This window comes from Pristiophorus japonicus, chromosome 27, assembly GCF_044704955.1.
Source record: "Pristiophorus japonicus isolate sPriJap1 chromosome 27, sPriJap1.hap1, whole genome shotgun sequence".
Classification (NCBI taxonomy): Eukaryota; Metazoa; Chordata; class Chondrichthyes; family Pristiophoridae; genus Pristiophorus; species Pristiophorus japonicus.
The window spans coordinates 17432778-17448810 of NC_092003.1; the positions used below are offsets into that span (position 1 = coordinate 17432778).

At 51.7% G+C, this 16033-nt stretch overlaps 1 protein-coding gene across 1 annotated transcript in view; it reads right to left on the bottom strand.

The window, feature by feature from the left end:
* Window positions 1–16033, bottom strand: part of LOC139239369 (pyruvate carboxylase, mitochondrial-like) — a 1004568-nt gene that overhangs the window by 81637 nt on the left and 906898 nt on the right. The gene's annotated exons all lie outside the window — the stretch shown is intronic.

Here is a 16033-nt window from a genome sequence, read left to right on the forward strand (position 1 = left end):
ATATTTAAAAGTTATATTTAAAATCATACACATGTAATATTTACTTGATGTTTATAAATTTTAATTAGAATCCTTATAATATAAAATAATTAAATTATAAATAAATTTATTCACCCTAACAGTAAGTTGAATCTTATAGTATGAAAAATTATTCATGTGCACTGCAATGTTAATTAATAATTGAACATTTAAATCTGTCAGTCTAAAATGTTTATTGTCAAGTCCATTAGCTTATGCCGTGCAATGTTGTCTTAACATTTACAGAAGAAGATAACTATCAACCGTGCGCAGCAAAGGAGGACGGACGGCGGCTCCGCTACGGTGCATGTGTTAACTCCACACGAGGAGCTTGCGGTGGCCTTAGTGCGGCCTGAAAGCCGTTCGGCCACGGCCCATGGTGTGGCCGAGCCCACCCTTGAGTCTCGTGAGCAATGGGATCTGTGCAATGTGTCCAACATTATGAAATACATACTAAAAATATCGTAGTTACGCATGTAATGTTGCGCAATTATAATTCAATAATTTTGATGTGCTCTTGATCTACAAATGAGGCCATGTTAACCCGGGTGAACCCTTGTGCATATGGGGTTTTGAAAAGTATTGCAATGTTTTGGGTTATTGAAATATTGATATTGAAATATTGATATATATTGATATAAGTTGTTTAGAAATTTCATTCATCATTCTAAGGTCAAGTGTCCGTTGAGCCCACTGATTTAGTGGAGACATCCGCAAATACCGACCCTTCCAAGAGCTCGCAGGAGGAAGAGACGGAGGAGGAGGATGTTACTACTCAAGTCATAACACAATTTGAGGCGGAGCAAGAGGAGGAGGAGATTGTTTTTGAGGGAGGGGGAAACAACTTACGGCCATCTCGATTGAGATGCCGGGCCCAAGCGGTGATGCCAAGGCGCGTAATTTTGCAAACGCCGACCCCACGGAGATCCGGTGAGCGGGGTGAGCAATCGCCTGCCATGGAGGGCCAGACTGAGGGCTTATTATCCCTGTGCAGGGAGACGGTTGCGATTGGGCGCGACCTTATCCAGAGTTTCGCGGGATTCTCTGCAAACTGGAGCCAGTCCTCCGCGAACTGGAGCCAGTTTTCCAGCAACCCTGGAGCGAGTTCCGCACGAGCTTCTCCCTTTGGTCTTGCGAGCAAGTACAGACTGCAAGGGAGACGTTGGAGGCCATTCGGCAGCAGACAGCCGCAACCAATGCCCTGCGGCATGCGTTGCTGGCTGGACACGGCGCCGTGCCCCAAGGTGTCGCGTCTGCCCGCAGCGAGACCCCCGAGCACGCAAGCGAGTACGGAGGGCACAGTTCCTCCTGACTCGGAAGTGGAGCCTCAGGCTTCTGCTCCCTCTCCGTCACCTCCACCACGGCAGGAAGTCTTGCCGTCTCACTCTGCACGATGTCTTGGTGTCGGTCTGCGTAGACCGAAACGGGCGGGTGGGGTGTGAACACGGGGGTGGGACTGGACCTGGAGGGAAACGTGGCCGCAGGGAGGGAGGGGGGCGTTTTTTCACAAAGTTTGTTCTTTCAATTGTTCAATTGTTCTTGTTTTGTTAATTGTTAATTGTGAAGATTTTGAGGATTTGAGGGAAGGGTGGGTTAGTGCGGGGGGGGGGGGGTATAATTAAAAAGTTTATTAAAGTTTAAAAAAAATTCATTTTGTTAATAAAACAAAAATTCTTTACTTCAATAAATTGTGTGTGTCTTCGCTCTTAGTTAATCATTAGTTAGCAACTTTACAGCATAAATTCCGATGATAGGCCAGTGCAGGCAAGACAACAAGGCAACCACACGCAATTGAAACTTTTGATTAACCCGAACTGTAAATCAACATCGGGATGTCCACATTTAGCGAGTGGAACCCCTTTCCGTTACGAACGACCTCCGTGTTCTTTAAGGGTGCTTTGAGGGCAGTGTGCGGACAGTCTATCGCTCCCTGCCCCTTGGGGAAGTCTGCGATTCTCGAGAAACCCAAAGTGCTCTCGGTCTGTGCCTCCCTGGTCATTGTGAAGCGTATGCAGCCCCTCCACAAAGCATAAAGAGCTTCAGTCACCTGCCAGCTGTTTGTAGTGTGCTGATAGATATGGCAGATGTCCAATTTTTATAACCTTTCAATGATATCTAATCACCGTGCTCTGCACACTCTGTACTCTCTACGCTGTGTACCAGTCAGTTTGATAGGCCCCAACAATATCAGTAAATAACTTGACCATGTAAAAGCTATTTACAAAATATATAACAGCTTTTTTTCCAAAAATAACTTGATAATAGCTCTTTTTATTCCCTGTTCCAATATTCCAATATTCTGAGTCCAATTATCTTTAAATTAACTCTCTAAATAACTCACAACTAATCCTCCGCCCTTCCTCTGAAGTCAAAATGGCGTCCGTAGTGCCCACTTTCCTTCTCTTCGGCCCAGAAAAAGCAACTATTTCTCAGCACTCTTTTGGGCCTTGCGTCGGCCCAGCGAAGTGCATGCTCGGTGCTGAAACTTGGGATGGGCCTTGTGTGGGCTATAATTTCGGCGCACTTCTCGGCGATCAAAGTGGAAACCTGTCTTTCCGGCGCTATTTTGGGCCCAGTTTCCACTTTTTGCTCAAAATGGGCGACAGAGGTCCGTTTGGGGCCATAGATGGGCAATGTGAAGTGGAAAGTCTAGGCCTATATAGAACCTTACAGCACAGGAGGCCGCCATTGGGCCCATCGAGCCTGTGCCAGCTCTGTGACAGAGCGATCCAATCAGTCCCACTCCCCCCTGCTCTTCCCACAGCCCGGCTAATGTTTCCTTTTCTAGTATTTATCCCATTCCCCTTTTGAAAGTCACTATTGAATCTGCTCCCACCGCCCTTTCAGGCAGCGCGTTCCCGATCACAACAACTCGCTGCTTAAAAACATTCTCCTCATCTCCCCTTCTGGTTCCATCGCCGATTATCGTCAATCTGTGTCCCTCTGGTTACCGACCCTCCTGCCCCGGGAACAGTTTCTCCCCGATCTACTCCATCAAAACATAGAAACATAGAAAATAGGTGCAGGAGTAGGCCATTCGGCCCTTCGAGCCTGCACCACCATTCAATGTGATCATGGCTGATCATTCCCTCAGTACCCCATTCCTGCTTTCTCTCCATACCCCTTGATCCTTTTAGCCGTAAGGGCCACATCTAACTCCATTTTGAATATATCTAACGAGCTAGCCTCAATAACTTTCTGTGGTAGAGAATTCCACAGGTTCACAACTCTCTGAGTGAAGAAGTTTCTCCTCATCTCGGTCCTAAATGGCTTACCCCTTATCCCAAGACTGTGACCCCTGGTTCTGGACTTCCCCAACATCGGGAACATTCTTCCCGCATCTAACCTGTCCAATCCCGTTAGAATTTTATATGTTTCTATGAGATCCCCTCTCATTCTTCTAAATTCCAGTGAACATAAGCCTAGTCGATCCAGTCTTTCTTCATATGTCAGTCCTGCCATCCTGGGAATCAGTCTGGTGAACCTTCGCTGCACTCCCTCAATAGCAAGAATGTCCTTCCTCAGATTAGGAGACCAAAACTGAACACAATATTCCAGGTGTGGCCTCACCAAGGTCCTGTACAACTGCAGTGAGACCTCCCTGCTCCTATACTCAAATCCCCTAGCTATGAAGGCCAACATGCCATTTGCCTTCTTCACCGCCTGCTGTACCTGCATGCCAACTTTCAATAACTGATGTACCATGACACCCAGGTCTCGTTGCACCTCTCCTTTTCCTCATCTGTCACCATTCAGATAATATTCTGTCTTCTTGTTTTTGCCCCCAAAGTGGATAACCTCACATTTATCCACATTATACTGCATCTGCCATGCATTTGCCCACTCACCTAACCTGTCCAAGTCACCCTGCAGTCTCTTAGCATCCTCCTCACAGCTCACACTGCCACCTAGCTTAGTGTCATCTGCAAACTTGGAAATATTACATTCAATTCCTTCGTCGAAGTCATTAATGTATATTGTAAATAGCTGGGGTCCCAGCACTGAATCCTGCTGCATCCCGCTAGTCACTGCCTGTCATTCTGAAAAGGACTCGTTTATTCCCATTCTTTGCTTCCTGTCTGCCAACCAGTTCTCTATCCACGTCAGTACATTACCCACAATACCATGTGCCTTAATTTTGCACACTAATCTCTTGTGTGGGACCTTGTCAAAAGCCTTTTGGAAGTCCAAATACACCACATCCACTGGTTCTCCCTTATCCACTCTACTAGTTACATCCTCAAAAAACTCTAGAAGATTTGTCAAGCATGATTTCCCTTTCATAAATCCATGCTGACTTGGACTGATCCTTTCACTGCTTTCCAAATGCGCTGCTATTTCATCTTTAATAATTGATTCCAACATTTTCCCCACCACCGATGTCAGACTAACCGGTTTATAATTACCCGTTTTCTCTCTCCCAGAGTCCATGGAATTGTGGAAAATGACCACCAATGCATCCACTATTTCTAGGGCCACTTCCTTAAGTACTCTGGGATGCAGACTATCAGGCCCTGGGGATTTATCGTCCTTCAGTCCCTTCAATTTCCCTAATACCATTTCCTGACTAATAAGGATTTCCCTCAGTTCCTCCTTCTCGCTAGACCCTCGCTCCCTTAGTATTTTTGGGAGGTTATTCATGTCGTCCTTAGTGAAGACAGAAGCAAAGTATTTGTTCAATTGGTCTGCCATTTCTTTGTTCCCCATTATGAATTCACCTGATTCTGACTGCAAGGGACCTACATTAGTCTTCAGTAATCTTTTGCTCTTCACATAGCTATAGAAGTTTTTGCAGTTAGTTTTTATGTTCCCTGCAAGCTTATACTCTATTTTCCCACTCCTAATTAAACCCTTAGTCCTCCTCTGCTCAATTCTAAATTTCTCCCAGTCCTCAGGTTTGCTGCTTTTTCTGGCCAATTTATATGCCTCTTCCTTGGATTTAATACTCTCCCTAATTTCCCTTGTTAGCCACGGTTGAGCCACCTTCCCTATTTTATTCTTACGCCAGGCAGGGATGTACAATTGTGGTAGTTCATCCATGATTTTGAACACCTCTATCAAGTCTCCCCTTAATCTTCTCTGCTCCAAGGAGAACAACCCCAGCTTCTCCAGTCTCCCCACGTAACTGAAGTCCCTCATCCCTGGAACCATTCTGGTCAATCTCCTCTGCCCCCTCTCCAAGACTTAGGTATTTATCTCATTGCTTTTTGTGGGACCTTGATGTGCTGAGGAAGACTTGCTTCTAACAGTGAGTTCTCAGGTGGCTGAACAGTCCAATATGGGAATTACAGTCTCTGTCACAGGTGGGACAGACAGTGGTTGAAGGAAAGGGAGGGTGGGACTGGTTTGCCGCACGCTCCTTCCGCTGCCTGCGCTTGGTTTCTGCATGCTCTCGGCGACGAGACTCGAGGTGCTCAGTGCCCTCCCGGATGTACTTCCTCCACTTAGGGCGGACTGGTCTTTGGCCAGGGACTCCCAGGTGTCGGTGGGGATGTTGCACTTTATCAGGGAGGCTTTGAGGGTGTCCCTGTAACGTTTCCTCTGCCCACCTTTGGCTCGTTTGCCGTGAAGGAGTTCCGAGTAGAGTGCTTGCTTTGGGAGTCTCGTGTTGGGCATGCGGACAATGTGGCCCGCCCAGCGGAGCTGATCGAGTGTGGTCAGTGCTTCAATGCTGGGGATGTTGGCCTGGTCGAGGACATCAGAACATAAGAACATAAGAATTAGGAACAGGAGTAGGCCATCTAGCCCCTCGAGCCTGCTCTGCCATTCAATAAGATCATGGCTGATCTGGCCGTGGACTCAGCTCCACTTACCCGCCCTCTCCCCGTAACCCTTAATTCCCTTATTGGTCAAAAATCTATCTATCTGTGACTTGAATACATTCAATGAGCTAGCCTCAACCGCTTCCTTGGGCAGAGAATTCCACAGATTCACAACCCTCTGGGAGAAGAAATTCCTTCTCAACTCGGTTTTAAATTGGCTCCCCCGTATTTTGAGGCTGTGCCCCCTAGTTCTAGTCTCCCCTACCAGTGGAAACAACCTCTCTGCCTCTATCTTGTCTATCCCTTTCATGATTTTAAATCACTAGGACACTGACGTTGGTGCGTCTGTCCTCCCAGGGGGATTTGCAGGATCTTGCGGAGACATCGCTGGTGATATTTCTCCAGCGACTTGAGGTGTCGACTGTACATGGTCCATGTCTCTGAGCCATACAGGAGGGCGGGTATTACTACAGCCCTGTAGACCATGAGCTTGGTGGCAGATTTGAGGGCCTGGTCTTCGAACATTCTTTTCCTCAGGCGGCCGAAGGCTGTACTGGCGCACTGGAGGCGGTGTTGGATCTTGTCGTCGATGTCTGCCCTTGCTGATAGTAGGCTCCCAAGAGATGGGAAATGGTCCCGAAGTGCCCTGTAGCCAACCCGCCGGAGAAAGCGGGCAGTCCGAGCTGTCCCGGCGGTGGTGAGGGAAGAAACAACTGCCTCAGCGAAGTGTGAGAAAGCAGGAATGGGGTACTGAAGTTGAATGTTCAGCCATGAACTCATTGAATGGCGGTGCAGGCTAGAAGGGCCGAATGGCCTACTCCTGCACCTATTTTCTATGTTTCTATGTTTCTATGTGATTGTGTTTGTTTTCATGTTTTATTGTTGAGATTTATCTTTATTTGGGGTGAGCAATTTATTGGGAATGTTTTTTGTGGTCTTTTAGCTGATTTAGGATTTACAACCCTCTGAGAGAAGAAATTTCTCCTCATCTCAGTTTTAAATGGGCGGCCCCTTATTCTGAAACTATGCCCCCTAATTCTAGATTCCCCCACGAGGGGAAACATCCTCTCTGCATCTACCCTGTCCAGCCCCCTCAGAATCTTATACGTGTCAATAAGATCACCTCTCATTCTTCTGAACTCCAACGAGTATAGGCCCAACCTGCTCAACCTATCCTCATAAGTCAACCCCCTCATCTCAGGAATCAACCGAGTGAACCTTCTCTAAACAGCCTCCAATGCAAGTATATCCCTCCTTAAGTACGGAGACCAAAACTGTACGCAGTACTCCAGGTGTGGCTTCACCAATACCCTGTACACTTGTAGCAAGACTTCTCTGCTTTTATACTCCACCCCCCTTGCAATAAAGGCCAACATTCCATTGGCCTTCCTGATTAGCGCCCGAAGAATCCTCCAACTGAAAATCCAGCCCTTGGAGCTGAATCTGCACGAGTCCATCAGCACAAGAATATTTTCTTAGCCTGCGTTTATTCAATCCCTTCCGATCAGAAGGAAATAACATGCAACGTAATTGACAAGGGGAAGCGTTGCAAATTGTCAAGACTGTGGATATTGACACATTAATTGGTGCCGGATGGAGAAGCAAGTGGCAGGAATTAATTGGAAGCCGCCTGAAGCTTGCGTGGTGAGTCCTGTCCACAAGCTGACTGCCTGCGTTGTTTCAGAGCCTGTTACCCTTGGCCCGGCTCCGCCGGTTCCCGCCCCAAGCCAGCCGCAACACTCAGTGATGTCAAGGTCAAGCCGGGTCACGTCACACTGGCTCTGGCCCATCACACCGCAAGGCCCCCTCCTGATTTCCCATCCACATGCTGCCCCTTGGCGACATCGTCCCAAAACACAGCGTCAGTTTCCACATCTTCATTAGAATGGAGAGTGACACAGTTAACTCAGAGACGAGGGTAACTTCAACGGTATGAGAGGTGAATTGGTTAGGATAGACTGGAGAATGATACTTAAAGGGTTGACGGTGGATAGGCAATGGCAGACATTTAAAGATCACATTGAACTTCAACAATTGTACATCCCTGTGTGGCGTAAAAATAAAACGGGGAAGGTGGCTCAACCGTGGCTAACAAGGGAAATTAGGGGAATGTGTGTGTGCAGGGGGAGTGTGTGTGTGCGGGGAGTGTGTGTGTGTGTGTGTGCGGGGGGAGTGTGTGTGTTTGTGTGTGGGGGGGTGTGTGTGTGTGCAGGGGGAGTGTGTGTGTGCGGGGAAAGTGTGTGTGTGTGTGCGGGGGGAGTGTGTGTGCGGGGGGAGTGTGTGTATGTGCGGGGGGAATGTGTGTGTGTGCGGATGGAGTGTGTGTGTGCGCGGGGGGAGTGTGTGTGTGCGCGGGGAGAGTGTGTGTGTGTGCGGGGGGAGTGTGTGTATGTGCGGGGGGAGTGTGTGTGTGTGCGGGGGGAGTGTGTGTGTGCGCGGGGGGAGTGTGTGTGTGTGTGCGTGGGGGGAGTGTGTGTGTGCGCGGGGGGAGTGTGTGTGTGCGGGGGGAGTGTGTGTGTGTGCGGGGGGAGTGTGTGTGTGTGTGCGGGGGGAGTGTGTGTGCGGGGGGAGTGTGTGTGTGTGCGGGGGGAGTGTGTGTGTGTGTGCGGGGGGAGTGTGTGTGTGTGTGCGGGGGGAGTGTGTGTGTGTGTGTGGGGAGTGTGTGTGTGCGGGGGGAGTGTGTGTGTGTGTGTAGGGGGAGTGTGTGTGTGCGGGGGGAGTGTGTGTGTGTGTGGGGGGAGTGTGTGTGTGCGGGGGGTGTGTGTGTGGGGGGAGTGTGTGTGTGCGGGGGGAGTGTGTGTGTGTGTGTGCAGAGGGAGTGTGTGTGTGCGGGGGGAGTGTGTGTGTGTGTGTGTGTGTGCGGAGGGAGTGTGTGTGTGTGTGTGTGCGGAGGGAGTGTGTGTGTGCGGGGGGAGTGTGTGTGTGTGCGGGGGGAGTGTGTGTGTGCGGAGGGAGTGTGTGTGTGCGGGGGGAGTGTGTGTGTGTGTGCGGGGAGTGTGTGTGTGTGCGGGGGGAGTGTGTGTGTGCAGAGGGAGTGTGTGTGTGCGGGGGGAGTGTGTGTGTGTGTGTGTGTGCGGAGGGAGTGTGCGTGTGTGTGTGTGCGGGGGGAGTGTGTGTGTGCGCGGGGGGAGTGTGTGTGTGCGGGGGGAGTGTGTGTGTGCGGGGGGAGTGTGTGTGTGTGCGGGGGGAGTGTGTGTGTGTGCGGGGGGAGTGTGTGTGTGTGTGTGTGTGTGTGTGCGGAGGGAGTGTGTGTGTGTGTGTGCGGGGGGAGTGTGTGTGTGCGGGGGGAGTGTGTGTGTGTGTGAAGAATGAATCTTCCATTCCTGCAGAGTCCAGCGCATTGCTGGAGCTCTGCCAACCTTGCGTACAGGTGCAAGGATGTCTTACTACAGTTATATCGGGTCTTGGTGAAACCACACCTGGAGTATTGTGTGCAGTTTGGGTCTCCTTACCGAAGAAAGAATAAAGTTGCCATTGAGAGAGTGCAGCGAAGGTTCACCAGACTGATTCCTGGAATGGCAGGACTGTCGTATGAGGAGAGATTGGGTCGACTGGGCCTGTATTCACTAAAATTTAGAAGAATGAAACTTTCGATGTTTCTATGTACGCTGGCGACACCCTCTACCTCTCCACGGCAAGCGAGCCCCAGGTGGGCAGAGGAAACGTTTCAAGGACACCCTCAAAGCCTCCCTAATAAAGTGCAACATCCCCACCGACACCTGGGAGTCCCTGACCAAAGACCAGTCTGCCCTAAGTGGAGGAAGAGCATCCGGGAGGGCGCTGAGCACCTCGAGTCTCGTCGCCGAGAGCGTGCAGAAACCAAGCGCAGGCAGCGGAAGGAGCGTGCAGCAAACCAGTCCCACCCTCCCCTTCCCTCAACCACTGTCTGTCCCACCTGTGACAGGGACTGTGGTTCCTGTATTGGACTGTTCAGTCACCTGGGAACTCACTGTTAGAGTGGAAGCAAGTCTTCCTCGATTTCGAGGGGCTGCCTTTGACTGACTGACTACCCTCACCACCACTTCTCTCGACCCCTCCAGGTCTTTAAATTGTCAGACTGCTTGCTCGATGAGCAGAAATGTTCTCGAATTGAATATTGGGAAGACCCGAAGCCATTGTTTTCCGTCCCCGCCACAAACTCTGTTCCCCCAGGCCCCGACTCCATCCCTCTCCCCAACTCCTGTCTGAGCCGAACCAGACTATTTTGCAATCTTATTTATTGTCCATATTTGACCCTGAACTGAGCTTACGGCCACATATCCGTAGCATAACTAAAACCGCCTAGTTCCACCTCTGTAACATCGCCCGTCTCCGCCCCCTGCCTCAGCTCATCCGCTGCTGAAACCCTCATCCGTGCCTTTGTTACCTCCAGACTTGACTATTCCAACTCACTCCTGGCCGGCCTCCCACATTTTACCCAGTGTCAAGTTGTGGCTCAGTGGCCAGCACTCTCGCCTCTGAAGTCAGAAGGTTGTGGGTTCAAATCCCACTCCAGGGACCTGAGCATATATATGTAGGCTGACACTCCCAGTGCAGTACTGAGGGAACGCCGCACTGTTGGAGGTGCTGTCTTTTAATGGGGTACTGAAGTTGCATGTTCAGCCATGATCATATTGAATGGTGGTGCAGGCTCAAAGGGCCGAATGGCCTACTCCTGCACCTATTTTCTATGTTTCTAATTAGAGGCCAGAATTGGAGGAGCGCAGATATCTCGGCGGGGAGGGGTGGCGGTTGTGGGGCTGGAGGAGGTTACCGAGATAGGGAGGAGGCGAGGGCAATGGGATAGGGAGAGATTTGAAAACTTTGAAATCGAGGCGTTGCTTAACCGGGAGCCAATGTCGGTCAGCGAGCACAGGGGGTGATGGGTGAGTGGGACTCAGTGCGAGTTAGGACATGGGGCAGCAAGCACAGAGGGTGATGGGTGAGTGGGACTCGGTGCGAGTTAGGACACGGGGGCAGTGAGCACAGGGGGTGATGTGTGAGCGGGACTCGGTGTGAGTTAGGACACGGGGCAGCGAGCACAGGGGTTGATGGGTGAGCGGGACTCGGTGTGAGTTAGGACACGGGGCAGCGAGCACAGGGGTTGATGGGTGAGCGCCACCCCTCCCCGCCAAGATATCTGCGCTCCTCCAATTCTGGCCTCTAGTTAGAAACATAGAAAATAGGTGCAGGAGTAGGCCATTCGGCCCTTCGAGCCTGCACCACCATTCAATAATTTCATGGCTGAACATGCAACTTCAGTACCCCATTAAAAGACAGCGCCTCCAACTGTGCGGCGCTCCCTCAGTACTGCACTGGGAGTGTCAGCCTACATATATATGCGAGTTAGGACATGGGTCAGCCGAGCTCTGAATGAGTTGAAGTTAAGGGATATTAATTGAGGCCATTCTGTGGGATCCTCCCCCCACAACTCGAAGGGCCCAGTTACACGGGAATGAATCTGTGGATAACCAGGGCAGGGCTTTGACTTGCGAGGGAGGATGGTGAATATGACAAGCAGAGTCTCATTAAGTAAAGATGGGGCCGGGAGACAGGAGGGAATCTGTCTCCGTCAGTCTGTGCTGGCTCAGCAGAACTTCCAGCGCTCCAATTTAGCCTGACGCGTTAGCCGACAGCCGATGAAATGAGCATACTGAGTGACGGGATCAGAGCAATCTTTGAATGATTTGTTTGAAAGTTGCTGACTGGCGTGTGAATCATAAGAACTTAAGAACATAAGAAAATAGGAGCAGGAGTCGGCCATACGGCCCCTCGAGCCTGCTCCGCCATTTAATACGATCATGGATGATCCGATCATGGATTCAGCTCCACTTCCCCGCCCACTCCCCATAACCCCTTACTCCCTTATCGTTTAAGAAACTGTCTATTTCTGTCGTAAATTTATTCAATGTCCCAACTTCCACAGCTCTCTGAGGCAGCGAATTCCACAGATTTACAATCCTCTGAGAGAAGAAATTCCTCCTCATCTCAGTTTTAAATGGGCGGCCCCTTATTCTAAGACCATGCCCCTAGTTCTAGTCTCCCCCATCAGTGGAATCATCCTCTCTGCATCCACCTTGTTAAGCCCTCTCATAATCTTATACGTTTCTATAAGATCACCTCTCATTCTTCTGAATTCCAATGATTAGAGGCCCAACCTCCTCAACCTTTCCTCATAAGTCAACCTCCTCATCTCCGGAATCAACCGAGTGAACCTTCTCTGAACTGTCTGCAAAGCAAGTATATCCTTTCGTAAATATGGAAACCAAAACTGCACGCAGTATTCCAGGTGTGGCCTCACCAATACCCTGTATAACTGGAGCAAGACTTCCCTGCTTTTATACTCCATCCCCTTTGCAATAAAGGCCAAGATACCATTGGCCTTCCTGATCACTTGCTGTAACTGTATACTAACCTTTTGTGTTTCATACACAAGTACCCCCAGGTCCCGCTGTACTGCAGCACTTTGCAATCTTTCTCCATTTAAATAATAACTTGCTCTTTTATTTTTTTCTGCCAAAGTGCATGACCTCACACTTTCCAACATTATACTCTGCCAAATTTTTGCCCACTCACTTAGCCTGTCTATGTCCTTTTGCAGATTTTTTGTGTCCTCCTCACACATTGCTTTTCCTCCCATCTTTGTATCGTCAGCAAACTTGGCTACATTACACTCAGTCCCTTCTTCCAAGTCATTAATATAGATTGTAAATAGTTGGTGTCCCAGCACTGATCCCTGTGGCACCCCACTAGTTACTGATTGCCAATCAGAGAATGAACCATTTATCCCGACTCTCTGTTCTCTGTTAGTTAGCCAATCCTCTATCCATGCTAATATATTACCCCCAACCCCGTTAACTTTTATCTTGTGCAGTAACCTTTTATGTGGCACCTTGTCAAATGCCTTCTGGAAGTCCAAATACACCACATCCACTGGTTCCCCTTTATCCACCATGTTCATAACATCCTCAAAGAACTCCAGCAAATTTGTCAAACATGACTTCCCCTTCATAAATCCATCGACACGCGGCAGCTGAATTAAAGTTGGGCAGGCAGCTTCCGACAGTGCAGAGGTTGGCAATCGGGCCCCACACAGACCCGGGGGGCTTCCGCGATGGTTTGGGGATTTAGACAGTGGGTGGAAATATCACCTCACCGGTCGCGGCGCTGCCAGAGCAAGCTCCTGCCCCGGGTTCAGGCACAATTACCAGATCCCCGAGGTTCCGGTAACAGGATCTCCATTCGGATTCTGGCTCGCAACCTCCAGCACACAGGCCAGTGAGTCTCAGCGATCAACTCGCAGCAAACTCCCCAATCCCAGAGCCCCTCCCCAATCCCAGAGCCCTTCCCCAATCCCAGAGCCCCTCCCCAATCCCAGAGCCCCTCCCCAATCCCAGAGCCCCTCCCCAATCCCAGAGCCCTTCCCCAATCCCAGAGCCCCTCCCCAATCCCAGAGCCCTCCTCATTCTCAGAGCCCCACCCCAATCCCAGAGCCCCTCCCCAATCCCAGAGCCCCTCCCCAATCCCAGAGCCCCTCCCCAATCCCAGAGCCCTTCCCCAATCCCAGAGCCCCTCCCCAATCCCAGAGCCCCTCCCCAATCTCAGAGCCGCTCCCCAATCCCAGAGCCCCTCCCCATCCCAGAGCCCCTCCCCAATCCCAGAGCCCTCCTCATTCTCAGAGCCCCTCCCCAATCCCAGAGCCCCTCCTCATTCTCAGAGCCCCTCCCCAATCCCAGAGCCCCTCCTCATTCTCAGAGCCCCTCCCCAATCACAGAGCCCCTCCCCAATCACAGAGCCCCTCCCCAATCCCAGAGCCCCTCCCCAATCACAGAGCCTCTCCCCAATCCCAGAGCCCCTCCTCATTCTCAGAGCCCCTCCCCAATCACAGAGCCCCTCCCCAATCCCAGAGCCCCTCCCCAATCACAAAGCCCCTCCCCAATCACAGAGCCCCTCCTCATTCTCAGAGTCCCTCCTCAATCTGAGCCCCTCCTCACTCTCAGAGCCCCTGCTCATTCTCAGAGCACCCTCACCGATCCCAGAGCCCCTCCCCAATCTGTGGACCCCTCCCCAATAACAGAGCCCCTCCCCATTCCCAGAGCCCCTCCTCATTCTCAGAGCCCCTCCCCAATCCCAGAGCCCCTCCCCAATCCCAAAGCCCCTCCATAATCCCAGAGCCCCTCCCCAATCACAGAGCCCCTCCTCATTCTCAGAGTCCCTCCTCAATCTGAGCCCCTCCTCACTCTCAGAGCCCCTGCTCATTCTCAGAGCACCCCCACCGATCCCAGAGCCCCTCCCCAATCTGTGGACCCCTCCCCAATCCCAGAGCCCCTCCCCAATTACCGAGACCCTCCCGAAGGCCAGGGAACCTCCCCAATCCCAGGGAATCTCCTCAATCCCGGGGAATCCTCTGTATCCGTGAGCATCCTCTCACGACGAGAGAGCGATACCAACTGAGCCAAGCTGAGTGCTTTAATCTTAAAATGATCTAAATCCGAGAGAGGGTTGCAGTTTATTTTAGTGGAAGCTGTGACGAGTGTAAAGTGACCGTGCCTTCACCCCACTGACACCCAGCTCCACGACTCCGAATCGGGTAACTCCAGACGAGGAACATCTACAAGGCAGCAAGCAGGCTTTCCGACACCCCCGATCGACTCCCACCTCTCGCGCACGTCTGGTGAAGAAGCTCTTTAATCAATTGTAAATCTCAGACAGATGGAATGTGGCCGGCAAACTTTCAGCGTGTGATGGATTATCAACACTTGGCCGCCTGACTTGCATGTCAAGCAGCCGATCTCTGCTCAGGCAGGCAGCTCGGCCCTGCTAGGAGGTTACAAGCTCGCTATGCACAGACACCTCGCCAACATGAGAGAATCGCAAACGTAATTAACTTGTAACAATAGGCGGCTGACAGGACCCCAGAGTTTCCTCCCCACCCCCCACCCCCGAAACTATCGGCAGACTGACTTGGGCACTGACGCCAAGACTGAAGAATTCTTCACAGATGGCAGCTTTGAGGGTCCGTTTTTACCTCACGACGTATCTAAAATAGCAAAGAAATGCTCCCTCAGTACTGCCCCTCTGACAGTGCGGCGCTCCCTCAGTACTGCCCCTCCGACTGTGCGGCGCTCCCTCAGTACTGCCCCTCCGACAGTGCGGTGCTCCCTCAGGACTGCCCCTCCGACAGTGCGGCACTCCCTCAGTACTGCCACTCCGACAGTGCGGCGCTCCCTCAGTATTGCCCATCCGACAGTGCGGCGCTCCCTCAGTACCGTCCCTCCGACAGTGCGGCGCTCTCTCAGTACTGCCCCTCCGACAGTGCGGCACTCCCTCAGTACTGCCCCTCTGACAGTGCGGCACTCCCTCAGTACTGCCCCTCCGACTGTGCAGCACTCCCTCAGTACTGCCCCTCCGACAGTGCGGCGCTCTCTCAGTACTGCCCCTCCGACAGTGCGGCACTCCCTCAGTACTGCCCCTCCGACAGTGCGGCACTCCCTCAGTACTGCCCCTCCGACTGTGCAGCACTCCCTCAGTACTGCCCCTCCGACAGTGCGGCGCTCTCTCAGTACTGCCCCTCCGACAGTGCGGCACTCCCTCAGTACTGCCCCTCCGACAGTGCGGCACTCCCTCAGTACTGCCGCCCTGACAGTGCGGCGCTCCCGATCTCTGTAACCTCCTCCAGCCCTACATCCCTCCCTATCTCTGTAACCGCCTCTAGCCCCTACAATCCTCCCTATCTCTGTAACAGCCTCCAGCCCCTACAATCCTCCCTATCTCTGTAACCTCCTCCAGCCCCTACAATCCTCTCTATCTCTGTAACCCCCTCCAGCCCTACACCCCTCCCTATCTCTGTAACCTCCTCCAGACCTAAATCCCTCCCTATCTCAGTAACCCCTGCTAGCCCCTACACCCCTCCCTATCTCTGTAACCCCCTCCAGCCCCTACACCCCCCCCATCTCTGTAACCTCCTCCAGCCCTAAAACCCTCCCTATCTCTGTAACCCCCTCCCGCCCCTGCACACCTCCCTATCTCTGGAACCTCCGCCAATCCCACAGCCCAACAAAGAGGGGTGCAGAGGAGATTTATGAGGATGTTGCCGGGACTGGAGAATTTTAGCGATGAGGAAAGATTGGATAGGCTGGGGTTGTTTTCTTTGGAACAGAGGAGGCTGAGGGGAGACCTGATTGAGGTGTATAAAATGATGAGGGGCCTGGATAGAGTGGATAGGACGGACCTGTTTCCCTTGGCAGAGGGGTCAACAACCAGGGGGCATAGAT